Source organism: Ips typographus, linkage group LG1, assembly GCF_016097725.1.
Source record: "Ips typographus isolate SLU linkage group LG1, UJ_Ityp_2.0, whole genome shotgun sequence".
NCBI lineage: Eukaryota > Metazoa > Arthropoda > Insecta > Coleoptera > Curculionidae > Ips > Ips typographus.
In genome coordinates, this window is record NC_138422.1 from 8,556,538 (window position 1) to 8,574,994 (window position 18,457).

General features: G+C 33.4%; 1 protein-coding gene across 2 annotated transcripts in view; it reads left to right on the forward strand.

The window, feature by feature from the left end:
- Positions 1–18,457, forward strand: part of wge (BAH domain and coiled-coil containing protein winged eye) — a 213,517-nt gene that overhangs the window by 76,681 nt on the left and 118,379 nt on the right. The window contains exon 1 of one of the 2 annotated variants that reach the window (XM_081995951.1): positions 8,518–8,869. The exons of the other annotated variant lie outside the window; for it this stretch is intronic. The gene's annotated coding sequence lies outside the window, so the exon portion shown is untranslated. Of the gene's footprint in view, positions 1–8,517; positions 8,870–18,457 lie in introns of those variants that run through there. 2 annotated transcript variants of the gene reach the window in all.

An 18,457-nucleotide genomic window follows, 5' to 3' on the forward strand; every position in this document is an offset into this window, starting at 1 on the left:
ACCGTCAAAAATCTTGGAGAAGGATGAAGAAGCATGTGAAAAAGTCGATAAGTGACATATTACAACAATAATATTTAATAACTGAAAATCAATAGTGAGGATCGTTCAACATAGGAATTTGCATTGTTTTCTTCTTTCTTTTTTAGTCTGTAGCAATATTGGATTTAATGACGTGGATATGATATTTTTACACATGTTATTGTCGGGGGTAATACAGTATACAGAGGTTTAAAATAACCGATAATTTTCATGAAAGCATGTTTTAATTCACAATTGTTCATAATTTCACCTTTAGGACGAAGAAAATTTGTAAGAAAAACATGCTAAAATGTGTCCGATTAGTGATAGTCCGATAGTTTTTCATAAAACAACATATTTTTAAGCAAATTTGGCAACAACATTAAACACTGTCTTGTTACGATGTTAAAGGACATTACTAGAAAATATACCATCGGGACATTACCTAATGCGATAATTGCGTACATCCACATTCGAAAACTTTAAAAGATTACTCAGTTTGTTCTCAGAAATGCTTCGTGGTCGTGTAACAAATAATTATTGTAATAGTTCCACGAAGTTTTTACCATCAGCATAACTGCGGCGTTTAGCTTATTATTCTAAAAGGTTAACTCTGACCTTTAAGTTTCGGAATTGAAAAAGCGGACTAAAGGAAAGTTCGGAAGATCTCTTGGGGCCTTTTTAAGACGATTACAATGGGGCGTCGCAACGGGACCGGTGCTAAACAATACAGTCAAATTGAAGCCTCTAACCGAGATTTTCTAGAGAACATGTATAATTTACGAGGGAGAGGAGTTGGTTGTCAGTTTGAAATTTTCCCGGGTATTAAATATAAATGGCTATACGGAAAATCAAAGTAGTCTTCGATGACGTTAGATCCTAAAAATTTAGTAAAACAATGAAAAAGGTAGTAATTTGTCTCTTACTTGTATTCCGAGTGCAACATAATCCCAATAAGTTATTGAGAAAGTAGCCCAACTTGAGAAAGAACTTAATCAAACAATTAAGCGTCGTTTTTGTCAACATGTTCACCAAATTCAACAATTTTGGATAAGGGATCGCTATTATAGGATTATTATTGAGCACGCTAGGTTTGTTAGAAGAAAATACCTATACATTAAACAACACCTTATTTTAAAATTTCCAATACAGTAGTGTAGTAATATATTTTATATCTTCACATGAGTTTTCTCCAGTTAACATGATGTTTGAACGTAGTTTACCTCAAAACAAAGAGTCCAACGTCGGTTAGAAAACTAGTAATAACACTAAATTAGTAATAGTCAACCTTAAAGAATCGTATTTTCCACATTCCTGAAAACTGATTCAGCTACTCTTGCAATAAAACCATTATCCCATAATTGACAATGTTACAACATCATATTACTTTAAAAAACTCTACATTCGCGGTCGTGTGTACCAACCATAAAGGTTGGTGACGTCACGTCACTTACACATTAAGCACATTCACGCTTATGAAAAATCACTTTCCGCTGCAGTGTACTTAGACATATCCGTAATTTAGCAGAATAAAAACACAGCACACACACATGTTAGAAGTCACTTACGTTTTTTTCGGTATCTTGATAATAATTTCGCTCAAAAAGAAAACAATAATTGAAGTGTCATCGCGTGTAATTAATGCTGGTCAACTTTGAGGCCTTTGGCAATGTCCAGTATAGCATAATACCTGAAATAATGAGCTCAAAGAACGCCCATGTGGTCGAACAGGTTGTAGTTGAATTTGCCGCAGCCCCTTCGGGCCAACTACGGACTCGGGAGATAAAATATCGAAAACTACATGAACTGAATAATGATTACTTTGACTTTTAAGAGGTAACGCAATCTGGAGAATTCTTCAATGCTAGTCATCCATAAATAGTTTACAGAAAAATAACAAATTTATACAAAAAGTCAAATTAAATTAAAATGAATCACAAATGTTGAAAGTGTGTGACAACATACTTTAAATATTTGTCAGTTCATCAGTTCTAAAATTCTGAACGTGAACATGTTACCGAATTTTGGCTTTTCTTAAGTGCTAGATCCAAGCTTTCGCGTAGCACAGAGAGCCATGGAGAGAGCAATGCTGGGCATATCATTGAGGGACAGAATCTCTAACATCAGACTTCGCCGAATGTCTGGAGTTACCGATGCAATTGACCGCATAACAACGTGGACGATGGACAAGGCTAATTTTGGAGTTGAGACCGCGACAAGAGGCCTTTCGGAACAGAGGTCGCCCACCAACAAGATGGACGGACGATATTAAAAGAATAGAGCCAAATTGGATGAATGCAGCACAGGATCGAAGACGTTGGATTGGACTACGGGAGGCCTATGTTCAGCAGTGGACGCAGCTAGGCTGACTGATGATGATGATGATTCAAGCTTTCAAACTTTCAAATTCTAGGTCAATAGCATACAGTATTAAATCAAAATAAAAGTTGCAATAGCTCCGAGAAAGCCTCCACAGAAAAGTCTGTACCTTATTTTGGAAAAACTTCTAACATTGTGTAAGTGAGTTCAACAATACTAATTGCGTCTCTTGACCAATGAAGAAGTCAGAAATATACTTGATGCTGATTCAATAAATTGCTTTTTCCAAGTAGTATAACATATCCCTGTTAGCAATTGCACCTCAAATTCCTAGAAAGACTTTACGATTTTAAGGAAAAGAGAAAATCACGTTTTTACACTTCCTGTTACGCCAAAAGTAAAAATAAATTTTTCAACATTACATAATTTTTTGTTCGGATATTACAAAAACTAAGAGTTGACAAGATGAAGATCCCTAGCTATGAGGCTCGTGAGTTTCTATTTTATTTTGCTACTTGCAATCCAACATCAGGTGGATTATGTGTCAGAAAATATAAGAAAAATGATTATAATTCCGCTTTGTGTCGAACTCCAAACCTCACTCTCAGAGAAAAAAAGCCGTATTTTTCACACTTAATACATAAACAACTATTAAAGTATAGTTGGAATTTTACCTTTCTCAAATGACGTCATGTTTTTACATCTTTCTTTCTCACATATCAAACATATGAAATAAACAAACAATTTCTGCAAAAAAGGCACGTTGTTGATTTTGTCATCGTGCCTAATTAAAACACTGTCATTTACTGTCCCTTTCATTTAAATAAATACCAAAGTTATAAAAATGCAGCCCTACAATGAAGAAGCCCAAATGCTAATTCTAAATGTGCTACTTTTTTACGAAGAACACAATGAGAGATCAAATGTATGCTAAAACAGAATTATTATGTAGGAATGAAAATTTTGCGAAAAGAATTATTAGACCAAATTGGGGAACATTTTAAAACTTGCAGGGCCATTTCTGCTTTGCAAAATATTGGTTTTAAATGGAAATAGACCAGTAACTATAAAAATAGCCGCAGAAAACTATTTTCAACTGGAAAATGAGTCAGTAATTTTAGTAAAATGTCAAAAATGTTATTTTATTAATTACCAAGCTGTGATTGTTGATATGTAGCTTTTTAGCTCAAAATTTCCACTTTGAGAGTGAATGAACGATGAGTGAACGTAGGTACTTCTTGATCAATGATATTCAAGATTGGTCTTTTTAAAATTTGTTATGTAATTTAAAATATACCTGTTTTTTCACCTGCTTGACGTCATTTTTGATTGGTAAAATAATTTTGACTATATTACTTAGGTTAAGTTAGATAACGTTCAAAACAAATTTTAGAATAGTGTTTTTGAAAATTTACGTTTACACAGTGTAGTGATTTAATTAAGTTATATCTAATAAAAATCACGCAGGTCTACACAAAGTCGTACAAACAAAAGTTGTTTCAAACTGAATATGTAAATAAGAACAAAAGTAGCGTCCAAACTTAGGCAAATATAAATAAACTCGATAAAGCCTGACCATTAGATCCAGTCAACCGAAAAACCACTGTTGTAAAGTTTTAAATCTCATCTATTAACTGAAACTCAAAAAAGAAACAGCGGACATGGTCTAGCAAACTATAATAATTGAAATAAACAGACAAAAAGAATAATAGCCTGTCCTAAATCCAGTAGTTAACCAAAGTGGGTCTTAAATTACTACTAGCTTTTTAGTTGTTGAATTCCAATTTTACATTACATGGCCTTTTTAAAATAAGCCAGTATGTAGCAATTTACTTCTTTTTATACCTTTGATTACATCAATAATTGTTTGAAATCTGTTAATTTTATGATCTGCCTTGAGCATTTCACAAATTCTTTATAACAAAAGTTGTACCTTTGAAGGGATGCAGAAGGTTTAAGTTTTAAATTTTGTTTTTTCGTGCTAATTCGGACAGTTATTACAAAAATCTGAGAATGTAGACTTATATGCTCTAATTTTTGTACTATTTCTTCTTTCTTTTCAATTGTTCCTCTGTTAATCTGTTATAATAAGCTATTGGAAATAAGCATTTTTTTTAGTACTGAACAATGGGTATTATGATAAATGCTTTAATGAAACGTATAGTCAGGAAAACTATTATAGAAATTTTGTAAATCGGACTTTCTGCCATGTTTTTAACAAAAAATTGCTTCTCTGTGCGACGTCCTGTCTTAGCTGATCAACCGGTACATAGTAATGTTATTGGTGTATGAATACTCATGTCAGAAATTATCTGAGAAACTATCTGGCATTGTTAGAAACTATATTATTTACATGGACCCAGGCTTACCATAATATTTGAAAAATTAGAGTTATTTAAAAGAAAAGTATAAATTTATATTAAAAATTAGCAGTAATCAGAGATTTGGCTTGAAAATAAACTTGTTATATATCATTAATCCAGATAAAGTTTTCACTTTTCAATAAGCTTAGGAGAAGTTTTCGATTGATTTGTAATTTTTTAGATAAAAGTCGAAAATGCCTTGAAAAATTCGTTTATTTATTTGTCAAAATTAGACAAGTGGTATTCTTCTAGTAATTTTTCAGCTTCCTATTGAGGAAGTGTAGTTTTCTGTAAAACGTCAGTACCTACTGGAAGATTAGAGTGTAAAATTTTCTAAAACAGTTATTGTTGACTATCATCTTCCAATATTGGATTTAAAACAACTTTTCAACAACAAATTCAACTGTGCAACCTATGATACTCGTGTGAAATATAGTTAAGGAAATAATTAACTAACATGAGTGAAAAGCTTTAAGAACCTCAAGAAATCCTAACAGATCACATACCCACAGAAGAAAAAATATAAATCTGGCAAAGATTTATTTAACAGTTGCATCATAAAAAACCAAATCAATCCTTCCATCTTCACTTCTTCCCAAAACAAATTGAAGACCATTCAACAGCATTATCATTAATACGGCAACTTCTCAGGTAAAAAAAAAACGTTAACGAAAAGAACCTCAAACCTTCGAAGTTCTGCTTTAATAGCTAGAACTTAATCTCCATAAGTATTGAAATCACGCCTACCTGCCTTTTAGCTTTAAGTTATTATCACCTTTGGGACCAAAACAAAACAATGGGTGCCTTATTTACTGGTCAGGGTACGCGGAAACGACCGTCAATAACAGATGTCCATCTCGATTTTTTGGTTAGTCTCGACCGTACAACTTCAATTTCCTGTTACATAACTTGATTTGTGATTAAATGAGGTTGAATAATTAGGATAGTTAAGTTTTACTTTACCGCCCGATGACAATGATGACGGTCTTTTTTGAAACTTTATCTTTTTTATGGAAACTTAAGCGTAAACGAACATTACAAATCTGTAATGATAGTTAATCCACATTATCTTTTATTATGTCGTAAATAAGTAATATTGAAAGTGGGTGTGACTCTGAAATGTGCAATATGTCTACTTGACTGAGTACAAGGCCGTGATTCAACACAAATCACTTCATTCAAAATAGAGTCACTAAATATGACTTGAAAATTCTTCTAGACAGTTTCAACTAACAATAAAAAAAATGCTGTCTATTTAATGTAAATCCTGCTTCAAACTGTTAAATACTTCAAATGCACTTTAAATGATACGTTTACAAATGCACGCATTTGCATACCGACTTTTTCAGAGAAAACGTTACATTAAGTTTCCATCAAGCGTTTATGAGTAATTTGCGAGGTTCAAAAGCGATTATTATGATTTATCGTGAAAGGGTAAGAGTTGTGGTTGTTTCCGTTAATTGTGATTTAAGCTTTAGTCACGTTAGGTTTCAGTCATATTTACTGACTTTGTTTTTGTTGCGTATAATGTGCTCAGAACTGATGTGAAAGTGGGAATTGTAATCCCTCACAGATCAAACGTAAAACTTAAAACGCAATATCAATATGATATTTACTTGGACAGATTTTGTTCTTAAAAATAGTTTTCAAAATTCGGGTCCTTACTACAGTTTTGTTATATGGGAATAAGGAGATTACCATCATACTTTCAGTTAAAATTGTATTTTTTCGGTACATATGGCTGTACTTTTAGCTATTCTAAATGTACATTAATACTATTCTGACTTCTGAACATTATAAGGTGCCAAAGTTTGACGGGGAATCTTCGTGCGATTTATACAGAAAGCAGTTTGATCACCAAAAAGCCACCGAGTTGGTGAACTGCAAAATAAAGCTCTAGAAATACTCCAGAACATTCCGGAGAGTAAACGAGGAGACTACTACTCTCTTGCAAATGAGCTAGAGCTAAGGAACGGGACCAAACACTTGACGCCTGTGTACCAAAGCCAACTGAAAAGTAGATTGCAAGGACCATCAGAAACCCCACAAGAATTTGGGACTGAAGTTGGACGGCTAACTCGACTGGCATATCCACAAGTACCCGAAGAGTGTCTGAACCAGATTGCTATGCAAACCTACAGTCTGGAGTTCAAAGTTGCAAGAAACCTCTCCCACAAAAATGATAGTGTGCAAGACGACAAATTTGAGGAAAATCAGTACCAATCGGGAAAATGTTATGGAGTTAATTGTAAAGAAGTTAGATGAACTTTCTCATCGTATTAACCAGAACATCAAAACAAATCCCCGGTACTCCTCTGCCAAAGGAAACATTACTTGTTATCATACTGGCGTGCCCAGGATCAGGAAATGAAGAACCCGTAAAGAGAATTACCACAATATGTAGAAAAACGTCAAGCTTTTGATTGTGATTTGAGACATTCAAAAAGGACAAATTCATGATGAAATGAAATCAGGAAAGGGACGAACAAAAACAGTGCAGAGCAGCGTTTTTAAGGAAGATATAATAAAAGGACAGCACTCAGACACTGATTTAAAAGTAATTAGAAGATGGTTGGAAAAGGATTCGAAACCAGATTGGAAAGAAATTTCCAGACATGGACCAACAGTAAAGGGTTACTGGATGTAATGGGATTCTCTGCACCTGCGAGATTGACTTTTTGATACTCTCATACATTTTAAGTATAGTAGTATTTGTATTATAAGAATATACCGAATTAGGAACACTGACATTAGGAAACAATGTGGGGTGCAAGACATCCTAAGATGGGGGAGACAAAGAAAAATATATTGGTACGCTCACGTGAGAAGAATGGAAGAGGGAAGACAGCCACACATCGCACTTGAAGGGAAACCAATAGGGAAAAGAGCACCCGGAAGACCACCTAAGAGATAGAAGGACAGCTGGCAGTCCACCTCCCAGGAACTGATCCAGAGGAACCTGCAAAACTAACAGATCGCGAGATCTTAAATATGAATAAGAAGAAGAAGAAGTATTTGTATTCGTTCTTTGCCATATTTTTACCAGTTTTTTCATTATCCACCCCAGTTCTTCGCTTATTCCAAATATTTTTCTATAATCTTGGTATTTTTTTATAAATCTTAAAGTACAGCAAAATGTTCTCGTAACTCCAATCTGGACCTTTCAGACAATTCTTCATTGTGCTTAAAGCTGGATTTATAGGTTGACATAACACAACCTAAGACAGAAGCACATCATAAGCATAGCTCCTTGTCAATGTTAATTTGTAGATATCCTGGGCATAAGGCGAATTCTTGTATAGAAATGACAAACGCATGAGCTTTTTGTGGCTCTCCATAACAATAACAACAGATTTAGAGAAAAAAGGTGGGAAGGAATTGAATATTAAATTAGAAGACCATTACAAATCAAATATCAAAGGTTTGTGCATGCAGAATGTGCCGAAAGGCATTTGACAACACCCGAGCATTGATGGTTAGACCTACTAGACTTTTTGTTGGGTGTGCATTTGTGCAATTAGCATTGCTTGCTGCAAACCCACCAAAACTGCTTGTTCTGCTTGTTTTGTAGTGTTTTTGACAGTTTCTAAACTGAAAAATTTCGTATCAGCACCGTACCAACCGGTCAACACCAAAGAACCACGAAACGTATACCACCTTTTCTTTTTTACCCCCTACCCTCCGCTACCCCTACTGGCGTTATTCAGCTGTTTTGTTTTTGCTGTCTGCATGTTGGATGTTAAAACCGAACCAAGAATGTACAGGCGGAGTTACACGAAAATACACGATCGATTCCGGTTCTAGAGAAATTCCCTCCTCTTGGATCAGTGATCGAGTCGTCGAGCGCCATGCTTTCCAACGTAGACGCGACCAAAACGCCGAAATTCGTTTACTGATTCTGTTAAAGAGTTGAAAAGTGAACAAGTTTTGTGGAAATTTTCAATTTCGCGAAAAGTTACAGTTATCTTTGTACAGTATTCGTTAAAAGTGTTACATTACGACAACGTTGTCAGTGCGAACTAAAACCGTGACCGGAAAGAAGATGTGACAGTATAGGAAGTGGTTGGTTCCTTGTTAGTTTTTGTTTTTGGGTTTTTGTGTGTATTACAATGGTTTATTGTGGATTAATCGGCAAAGTTTAAATCAGGAGTGACAACAGGCTTTACAATGTAAGTAATTTTGATAATATACAAGGAGGTGGAATTAATACCAAATTTAATTACTTAGCACTAACACAACTATAGCCCTTAAGTAGATTTTGTAAACTCTTGATTGTATGTCAATTGAAAATCTGTGCAGAAAGCCCACTTTGGACGCCATTGTTTTAGTCAATGTGATGCTAATAAATTTGTTTGTGAATAATTTGTGTTTGTATTCCATTTTTCTTCTGTACTGATTCTTATGACGAAGAAATTAACATGAAAACTACAGAACTTGAGTAAAAATTGTTACCAAACTTTGTTTTACATGTTCCTTGCATATTTAAATTCATCTGCTGAGTCCTTATTCTTGAAACCAGGGAGCAGAAAAGTTTTGATTGAATGTGGCACAAGAAGCCGATAATGGCAAATTTCTGTCACATTCTGCATGCTTTTCTCTTGGTAACTCCTTTCCGTTATTTCAAGAATATGCATCCTGATAGGAACAGGTTTTTCACCGCGAGCTTTGATGTCAAAGAAATTCATAAAGCATTTTACCAGTCTAAAACAAAATTTTGACGTCAAATAAAGTTATTAGTAATTTTACGTCATGTTTTACTACAGGCTCTATTTTTATCCAACTTATTTCCTCGCTTATTTCACCAAACTTGCTGTTTTGCCTGTTGTCAACACTCAAAAACGAAAAAAGAGACGTTAAGTCAGTGTGTTTTGTTGTGTGAAAAATAACTTGTGTTAACATTGGAATGGTTTAAATGTTCTGTGTTATCATACACTTTATGAGTTGTGGAAAAGATGTATGTACTATTTGGTGGATCATATTTTATTTAAGAATACTCTCTATTTTAGAAATACTAGAATTTCGTAAAATTAAACCTTCCACAAAAACTTCACAAACCACAGATCACTTCTTTATCTTTGATGTCTTATTTGTGATGGTCTTCTGTTTTTTTTTTCCCACCTTCTTTCTCTTATTTTGTTGCTATTATTAGATGTGAAGAGGAAAAAAAAATTATATATCATTTCCTCGGTAATTTCTATACAAGAATTGATCTTATGCCCAGAATATCTACAAATTAACATTACCAAGAACCTTTGCTTATGCTGTGCTTACGTTGTATTATGTCGATCTATAAATCCAACTTTAGGCACAATGAAGTATTGTCTATCAGATACATATTGGCGTTGTGAGAACAATTAGCTGTTCTTGAAGTTTCATAGAAGAATACCAAGATCAAAGAAGAATATTTCAAATAGGCGAAGAAGTGGTGTGGATAATGAAGAAACTTAAGATCTGGTGAAAAGATGGTAAACAACGATTCCAAGTACTACTGTACTTAAAATGTCTGAGAAAATCAGAAGAAACCAAACGTTTACCTGACTTACAACTTACAACAAAGATTTGGACAAATCAGTATAGAACATTTGATGGAATATGATTTGAAGTTGAGGCATTTTGTGAAAATTGTATATTTTTCTGTAAAGTCATCTTCTGAGACTGGACTATTATAAAACTAAATTACTACTGTCTTAGAAAGTACCAACTTGAGTAGCTATGAAGTGTTTGGTGTTTTGCATACTGGCACTTTGCGCTTAGTTATTCAATACTCTTTGAAGTCGCAAAGAGCTGGTATTAATCTAATCCTTGTGGTCCAACACAGTGTCGGTCATTTCAAACAACATCTGCTTATAATCAACTTGAAACTATCCAGAAATCCTGAGTATTGACAGATTTACTAGAAGTACTAACCCTTTGCACCGATAATTTTGTAAATATAGTAGAAAATCTCTACAGCAATGTCTTTCTGCTCAACTAATATTAACAATACCTTATAGATAATATTTAACTAAGTAATTTTAAGAGAATTTACCTTGATCTAGAAAAATGTATCATAAAAAAAACATAAAAGAAAATAAAACCATTGTAATCTCCCAATTCCCAGAACACTTCAGAACATTACCCCGCCTTAAGAAAATCCATTGAGTAACGGCATTTAATGAGTTTTTTTTTTAATCTGGGGATAATAACACCATCCTTTAAAAAGACCTTTAGGAAATACTCAATTCTGTTATCTTGGTTGAGAATCTGCAAGCATTGAAAACCGTATTGTTTTGACAGCTGTTCAATTGGGATATAAGTAGATTCTTACGGTATTATCGTTTTTAATAAACATTTGTTTTTATAAAGAAAAACACAAATTTGAGAAATAAAGTTTCATCAAGAAAGTATACTTTTCTTTATTATTTAAATACTTTTCAGTTAATACATGTGATTTTTTTAGCATTTTTCCACTATCGCTAGATCCCTGGCAATCGATATAAGAACAGAGTAAGTTTAATGAATATACAGGGTGTCCCGCGAGGTAAGGGACAAAATTTCACTACGTATTCTTTAGGTAAATTCGAGTCGAAAATGTTCTATTAACATGGGTCCGCAAATGTTTCCTTACCAAGATATGATTTTTTTAAGTTTAATAGTTTTATTGTGTTGAAAAGTACAATAACCTCACAAATATATTTTTTTTACAAAAAAAATTAATACCTCTTGGAAAATAACTATTTATAGTAATGGTTCAAAGTGTCCATTTTCCCATTGTAAGCATAGTCTAGCCCTTTTAATGATGTGTATGAGAGCCATTGTAGTTTTCGGCACAAAATCACTATTACATTTAAAAAATCATATCTCGGTAAGGAAGCATTTACGGACCCATGTTCATAGAACATTTTTGACTCGAATTCACCTAAAGAACACGTAGTGAAATTTTGTCCCTTACCTCGCGGGACACCCTGTATAATAGAACTACCGTAAAATTGGTTTGGATGTTCATTTTAATTTTGTCTTAATATTGTGATGATGAATAATAAATGATTTCTATTTAAGCAGGTTTCCTTCTTTGTTCGGTGAAGTATAGATCTTTCCAACTATATTGAATGTTTACAACAATTTTGGCTTTATCTAAAAGATTTTCGATCGAACTGTTTAAATGGTCTAATCCAAAAATGATGAATTTGCTGTCCGGTAACTATGAAACTCGTTGATATGCCCTCGTTCAAGTCTTTTGATTATTGAACTCGCGATCAAATCTGTTACAAATAGTTATTCGAAAAAGTTCCTTGGTGACCGATCCTACCGACTGCGCCAATTATGTCGTCGAATATGATAAGATCGCTTTTAAAAATACAAACTAAAAACTGTAGTACAAAAGTATATTGACAATGTTTACATATTAAAATTACTTGACTAATAAGGATACAATCTGCGATGATACTGATGATTTTGTTTTTTGATTCCTCCATTTCTTCTTTCTGGGTTATGTCGTTATTTTGGTGATTCCATTGCGTCTCTGGAGTGCAGTCTCAGAAAATAGTATTCGATGTGGTAACAAGGCTAGAATTCAATGTCCTTTTCCTCCATACTCTTTCAACTGGGTTATTCTTTTGCATCCAACTTTAATATAATGTAAAGAGTTTCAATTGAGTTTGGATTCGTGCAATTATATTTTTCAAGCGTCCCTAAAGAAGGACTAAATCTGGGGACCTCGGTGGCCAACCAATTAGACTACGTAGGTAACCACTTACTAAGAAGTTCTTATGGTAATGCTGCATCTTGTTGGAAGTTAAAAGCATCTACTTTATGGTTACTGTCTTTTTTTCGCAATTAATGGTTCTATTGTATGTTCCAACATGTCCAAATAAACAATACACCCATCAAGGTCGGTTTCCAGGAAGAAAAAGTTCATAATTTGCCAATGTTGAGAATAGATCTTTTCAAATGGTTCGAGTCACATCAATAATGTGTAAAATATGACTGTTTACATCAATTTGTAACTAGAACATGCGTTTATTTAAAAAGCAAATATTAATTACAAAATTTTTGATCTTGAATAGCGGTTGTCTCAGTTCTTTTCTTATACAGTGATCATTTTTACTTAGTTATGTCTTAACTTCATTTTATTATGATGTTGTGTGTTGCAACTATTTGGCAGGTATATTAAATACGTGCCCTAAAACTTTATGTGGTTGCTTTGCACCACCTATAGGCTGAAATGAGTTAACTTAAGTTCTTCTTCATGTACTATCTCCATGTCGGAGGTTGGCTATCATCGGCTTGGAATAGCTTGGAGGGCGTGACGCCAAACCATTCTCGTAAGTTCCTAAGCCAGTATATTCTTCTTTTTCCAACAGACCTCCTTCCCACCATCTTTCCCTGAATTATGAGTTGCAGAATCTCATACCTTTGACCTCTCATAACGTGTCCGAGATATTGCAGTTTTCTCTTTTTAACTTCATGTAGAATATCCATGCCCTTTTCTGTTCTTCTCAGGACTTCTAAGTTTGTAACACGTTCCGTCCATGCTATTCTCAACATCCTACGGTATGTCCACATCTCGAAGGCTTCCAGTTTTTGGTCTCAATATACGTTCACAGTCCAAGCCTCCACACCATACAGAAGAACTACTCAATGCAAATCTTTATTTTTGAAAAATAGTCTACAGAACAGTTGATACTTGTCCCCAAGTAGTCATATCTCTCGACTCTTTCCAGCTTTTCGCCTTCCACATACAGATCCTCACTTGGTACTTCAATTTTGGTAACAATCATGTATTTGATCTTCTTAACGTTGAGTGTTACACCATATTCTCGACTAGATGTGATGACGTTATTCAACATATTTTGAAGGTCGGACATGTCTTGGCGAGAAGTACTGTATCGTCCGCATAGCGCAAATTGTTCAGTGGAATGCCGTTAACTCGTATTCCTCCCTCTTCATTTTCGAGGGCGTTGGCGAAAATTTCCTCTGAATACAGGTTGAAGAGGAGTGGTGAAAGAACACAACGTTTTCGTTTTCTCGTTTGATTTTCACTGCCTTAGTTGGGGTTCTCATACCTTTGACCTCTCATAATTAAGCTAATACAAAAGCCTAATTACAGTTTTTCCCTGCCGTTTCTTAAATACTTGAAGAACATTTTACGAGAAATGCCTGGGTTAAAAACGGTAAATAGACCGACCAATAGGCAGTACTGCCAGCTATTTATAAAAAAGGCTTAAAACCGTTTCCAAATAATCGTCCATGTATGAAATAAAAATAAAGAAAACTTTGTCCTACAAAAATAATCTTTATCAAATATGATCTTAGAAAAAACAGCCCACGCTACTAATACCAGCTGTCCCTCTGCCCTCTGAAAATAAACCTTCAAAAGTTGGTCTAAACTAGTTTCCTATTCTAGTGAAGTAACTAATACATTTTTTACTTCTGAGCTTTTTTGCTGTTGGTCAAATAGCAAGTTTTTTGACTGGGGCGCTTTTCCTAAAAGCCGGGTAATTTTTTTTCCTAAAATAAAAGAGGAACAAACACCAATTCTACTCTGACTAATACATTTTTGACTAAATTCTAAACGAATACTTTAACGATTTAAAAACTTTTCAACCTCTTCGACACGGCAATTAGGAACTTTCTGATTTATCAATTATTGTATTATTAGTGATATAGTAGTACAGCGATAACTGTTTCAAATAAAAACACAACAAAATTGACGCCAATTATTTGTGTTAACTTAATTTGATAATAGATGTTCGACCTATCGTCGATAATGTTATTCAACTGGCGGGAATGTATTTATAAAAACTCAGACAGAACCATAAAATTTCGGTAAAATTAACTTTAAAGTCACAAAAAGAAAAAAACTTAACTGAGTAAGTTAGTGGCAGGATTATAGGTATTACAAAAACTGCTAAGTGGAAAAGGCAATTAATTCAAATGAGGTAAATGCGGAAATAGCACGTGGATCAAAATTCGTATTGTTTGTCTATAATTTATGCTATACGTCTTTTGTTTTCTGTCCCTCCAACTGTTTCAACAGCATACTTAAATAGGTGATGTGTATATCTGCCAGTGTTTTAGTATTTTATAGACTATAATATAGCAATAAATGTTCATGTCAATTATGATTAATCTTTATTATATGCAGAGGTGTAACAAAAAACAACACATTTTTTGGTAAAAGCCCACTGAAAAAGGAACGTGAGGCATGTATAGGGGCTGGACGTTTCGTATTGATTTCTGGGTAACATCTGTTTTGCTGTCTGCAAGGCTCGACTATATTACTACTAAGCAACTACAGTAACAAAATACTTACAAAAGAAATAATTGTCATTCTTTATTTTTGATTGAAGCGAGAAGATGATAGATCTCATGATATATTGACAGTAAGTAAACAAAAAGAAAGAATTGTAAACAACATCAATAGTTTCCAAAATCATTTTGTTTAAGCTGAAGATAGTCTATTATAAATTGCTGCATATTCCAGTATTACACATTTATAGAGTACCTTTATGCTAAAATGAACAATATCAATCGAACATAATTATTAGATTTAACATGTTGATTTGGATATCGGCGTGATATTTCGGTTGATATTTTTCATGTTACACCTCCTGTTATTTTGTCATCATCCATTCGTTAAATGGCATTACCCATTACCTGTTAAGTGATTCTTCCTGTTAAAGGAAAATGGAGGGAAAGTGCATTGAAATTTCTATACAAAGGGTATAGGCTCGGGTATAGTTAATACATCAAAACTAAAAAAAATCGTGTTAAATTTGCTCTCAAAATATACATATGTTACATCACAATAGATTGGTAAGTTACAATTAGGTAACCTATTCAAAATTACCACCAACAACAAGAAAAAAGGATGCTAACGCGTTGAATTTATAAGGTATTGCATGTTTTTAGTCTTCATTAATATCAGTGGAAATCCCTGGTTTTATTATTGTCTCATTGATAAAGCATAATCCTGTTGGAAATACAGGGTGATTCCAAAGTTGGGGCTTTCCTTTCACCTGGGAATAGGAATCGTTTGACGCTTTTTCGAAATATGAACAATAACGAAGATACAGGGTGTCAAAGTTTTAATGAAAAAAAAAAACAAAAATTTAATGATTTTGACCACTTCAAGGAATTAAACAAAATTTTGTAGGTGTCAATAGCTACGTGGAAAGGAAATTTTCCAAAAAACCACAATTTTCTTGCGTTTACCAGTAGCGCGCGTATATTTTTTTAAAATTTTTTCCAAAACAGTAGTACGCTACTGTTTTTTTCCCAACATAAAAATTATTGACAGGAAAGTGTTTTTTGGGTAAATTCCGCAAAAAAAAAGCGAAGCAGAAAGGAACAAGGATGATATCCCGGCGACACGTGTTTCTGCTTTTTGGCTTCATCAGGCATGTAACTCCATCTGTATGAACCAACTTAGGTGCACATGGTGAAACATATACGGGTGTAACCTGGAAAAGGTGGGACAAATATAATAATTAAAATTATTATTGAATTCCTTGAACAAAATACAAAAAAACATGAAAACATCAGCAATAAACAATTTCTGTGTTAAGGGTAGATAAAGTATTGTATGTACATTACTTGTGGGATACAGGCAAATTAATGGACTCCTGCGCTCACACTCATGACAATACTTTCCACTCGGGACTATAAAACTGCTCATACCACACTAGTAATGTAAACAACAATTCCATAACAATTACTGCAGTAGTGCGGAAAAGTGGTACATCTGCCACACCAAATCATATGCCTAAAGTAAACTTTTCTGCATGATTCTAGAAAAATCAAATTAAATTGCCCTCATATCTAATCAAAGAAAAACAACTGGATACTTTTACGTAAAATCAACAAAACACATTGTTTGACTAACGGCTAAAAATGGCGCGTTGAACAAATCGATGCAAATGTAACAACTTAGGAGTCTGTGTAGTTTTTGTTACGCAAAATAACTTTAATTCGGTGATTTAGTATAGTAGCAAAAGACAATATAACTGGAGTTAATAACCATGTAGTGTATGACTTTTAATAATAATAAAATGTTTTAAGTAGGAAAGTAATATTCAGTGAACAATAAGGTCAGCCCTTGGGTTAGATTTAATTCGTTGCAATGAGTGCAGGGTTGGAATAATAAAGGAAATGCAATGTGAAAATGAGCAGTATGAAGAGTATTATACAAAGTGGTCCTAATTGATTGTAGGATAATTCAAGAGTGGAAAGTACATAAAAAATAAACTCCAAAGTGTCATATAAACTCTAGTCGAAAAGTGCCCTCTAGCGGAGCTAGCGAACTGTAAAGGTAAAGCACCAAAACGATTTTTTTAATTTAAATTCCTAAACGAAAAAAGTGACTCAAATGAAATTTGAAATGCATGTTTGCTATGTTGAAGTGTTCATTTAGAAATTTTTTCAAATTTTGAAAATAATCTGAATAGCTATGGGAGCCATTAAAAAAGTTAAACTTTCTATAAGCTATAATTTTAGGGCATTCTGATGTGGCACATGTGATAGCCCATACTTTTTTCTAAGAAAAGTTTGTCTTGACATTTCTTTTCATTTGCATAGTTTCTCAGATACATTCATTTTTACACACTTGTGCGTACATTTTGTCCGGAATATTTAAAAAAAAAATCCAAATTATTACTTCAAAATGGTGACAAATTTGCCAAATTTAATTTGAGTTTTTTTTTTATTAGGAATTAAAATTTAAAAAAAGCTATCTTTTGAGAGATATGTTTTAGGGTTTGCTAGCTCAGCTAAGGGGAGCTTTTCGACCATAGTTTATATGACACTTTCGAGTTTAATTTTTATGTACTTTCCATTCTTTAAGTATCCTACAATCAATTTGGACCACACTGTATACATTTTTAAATAAAACAATTTTTTTTAAATGAACTGGTAAAGGAATAACTTTGGTTCATTGGCTCATTTCAATTTAAACTTGATAAAAGTAAAAAATATAAACTTTAGTAAACCTGCAACAATAAAAGATAACTACGGTGTAATTAAAGTAATACATCTAAATATCACAAATGGCCTGAGGATACTATATGCTTGAGTTACCACGCTTTTCCTTTAGGTTTCATTAAACCGTTTTAAACTTCTCATCTTCATATTTTACATATTGAAATTAGAAATTTGCTGATATGTAAATTACTAAGTTATTCGCACAGTATAACTGTTTTCTAAAAACCACTACAAACTAGGCGCCACTTGAGTTTTAATTTGGCAATAGATGTTAGGAACATCGTGTTTATAAATTAGATATTAGGTTTTTTTCCTATTTTTTCGGTCTTATTAAATCGAGTGATTGCTGATGTCACCCGCAGAGCAAAAAAGCCATACTTTTCACTCTTATTACGTATAGTTTTCCGTTACGTAATGAACATCTTTACGCACAGTTGTAAAAAAAACGCACAGCTATAAAAAAAGCGCTACTATTGCTCTAATGCTGGAAAAAATTGATTTTGTTTACATTTCTTCCTTTATCTGAGTATATTAGATGGAGATCATCGCGTAATGCATTGTTCATACAGTTTTAAGTAACTACCACTTCGTCTAGAATATTATCTGCAATAGCAAACGCATCAAGTAATATTACTGAAAGTTTTCCCTTTCTTCTTAATAACTGTAATGTCACCATAAATAATTATTTTAAGAACAACACTAATAATTATTTAAGTAACATAATTTGTGAATTTTTTTTATTGCGTTATTATTTTTTTCTTTAGTGGCATAATACCTTTGATTAGTACAAATATGAT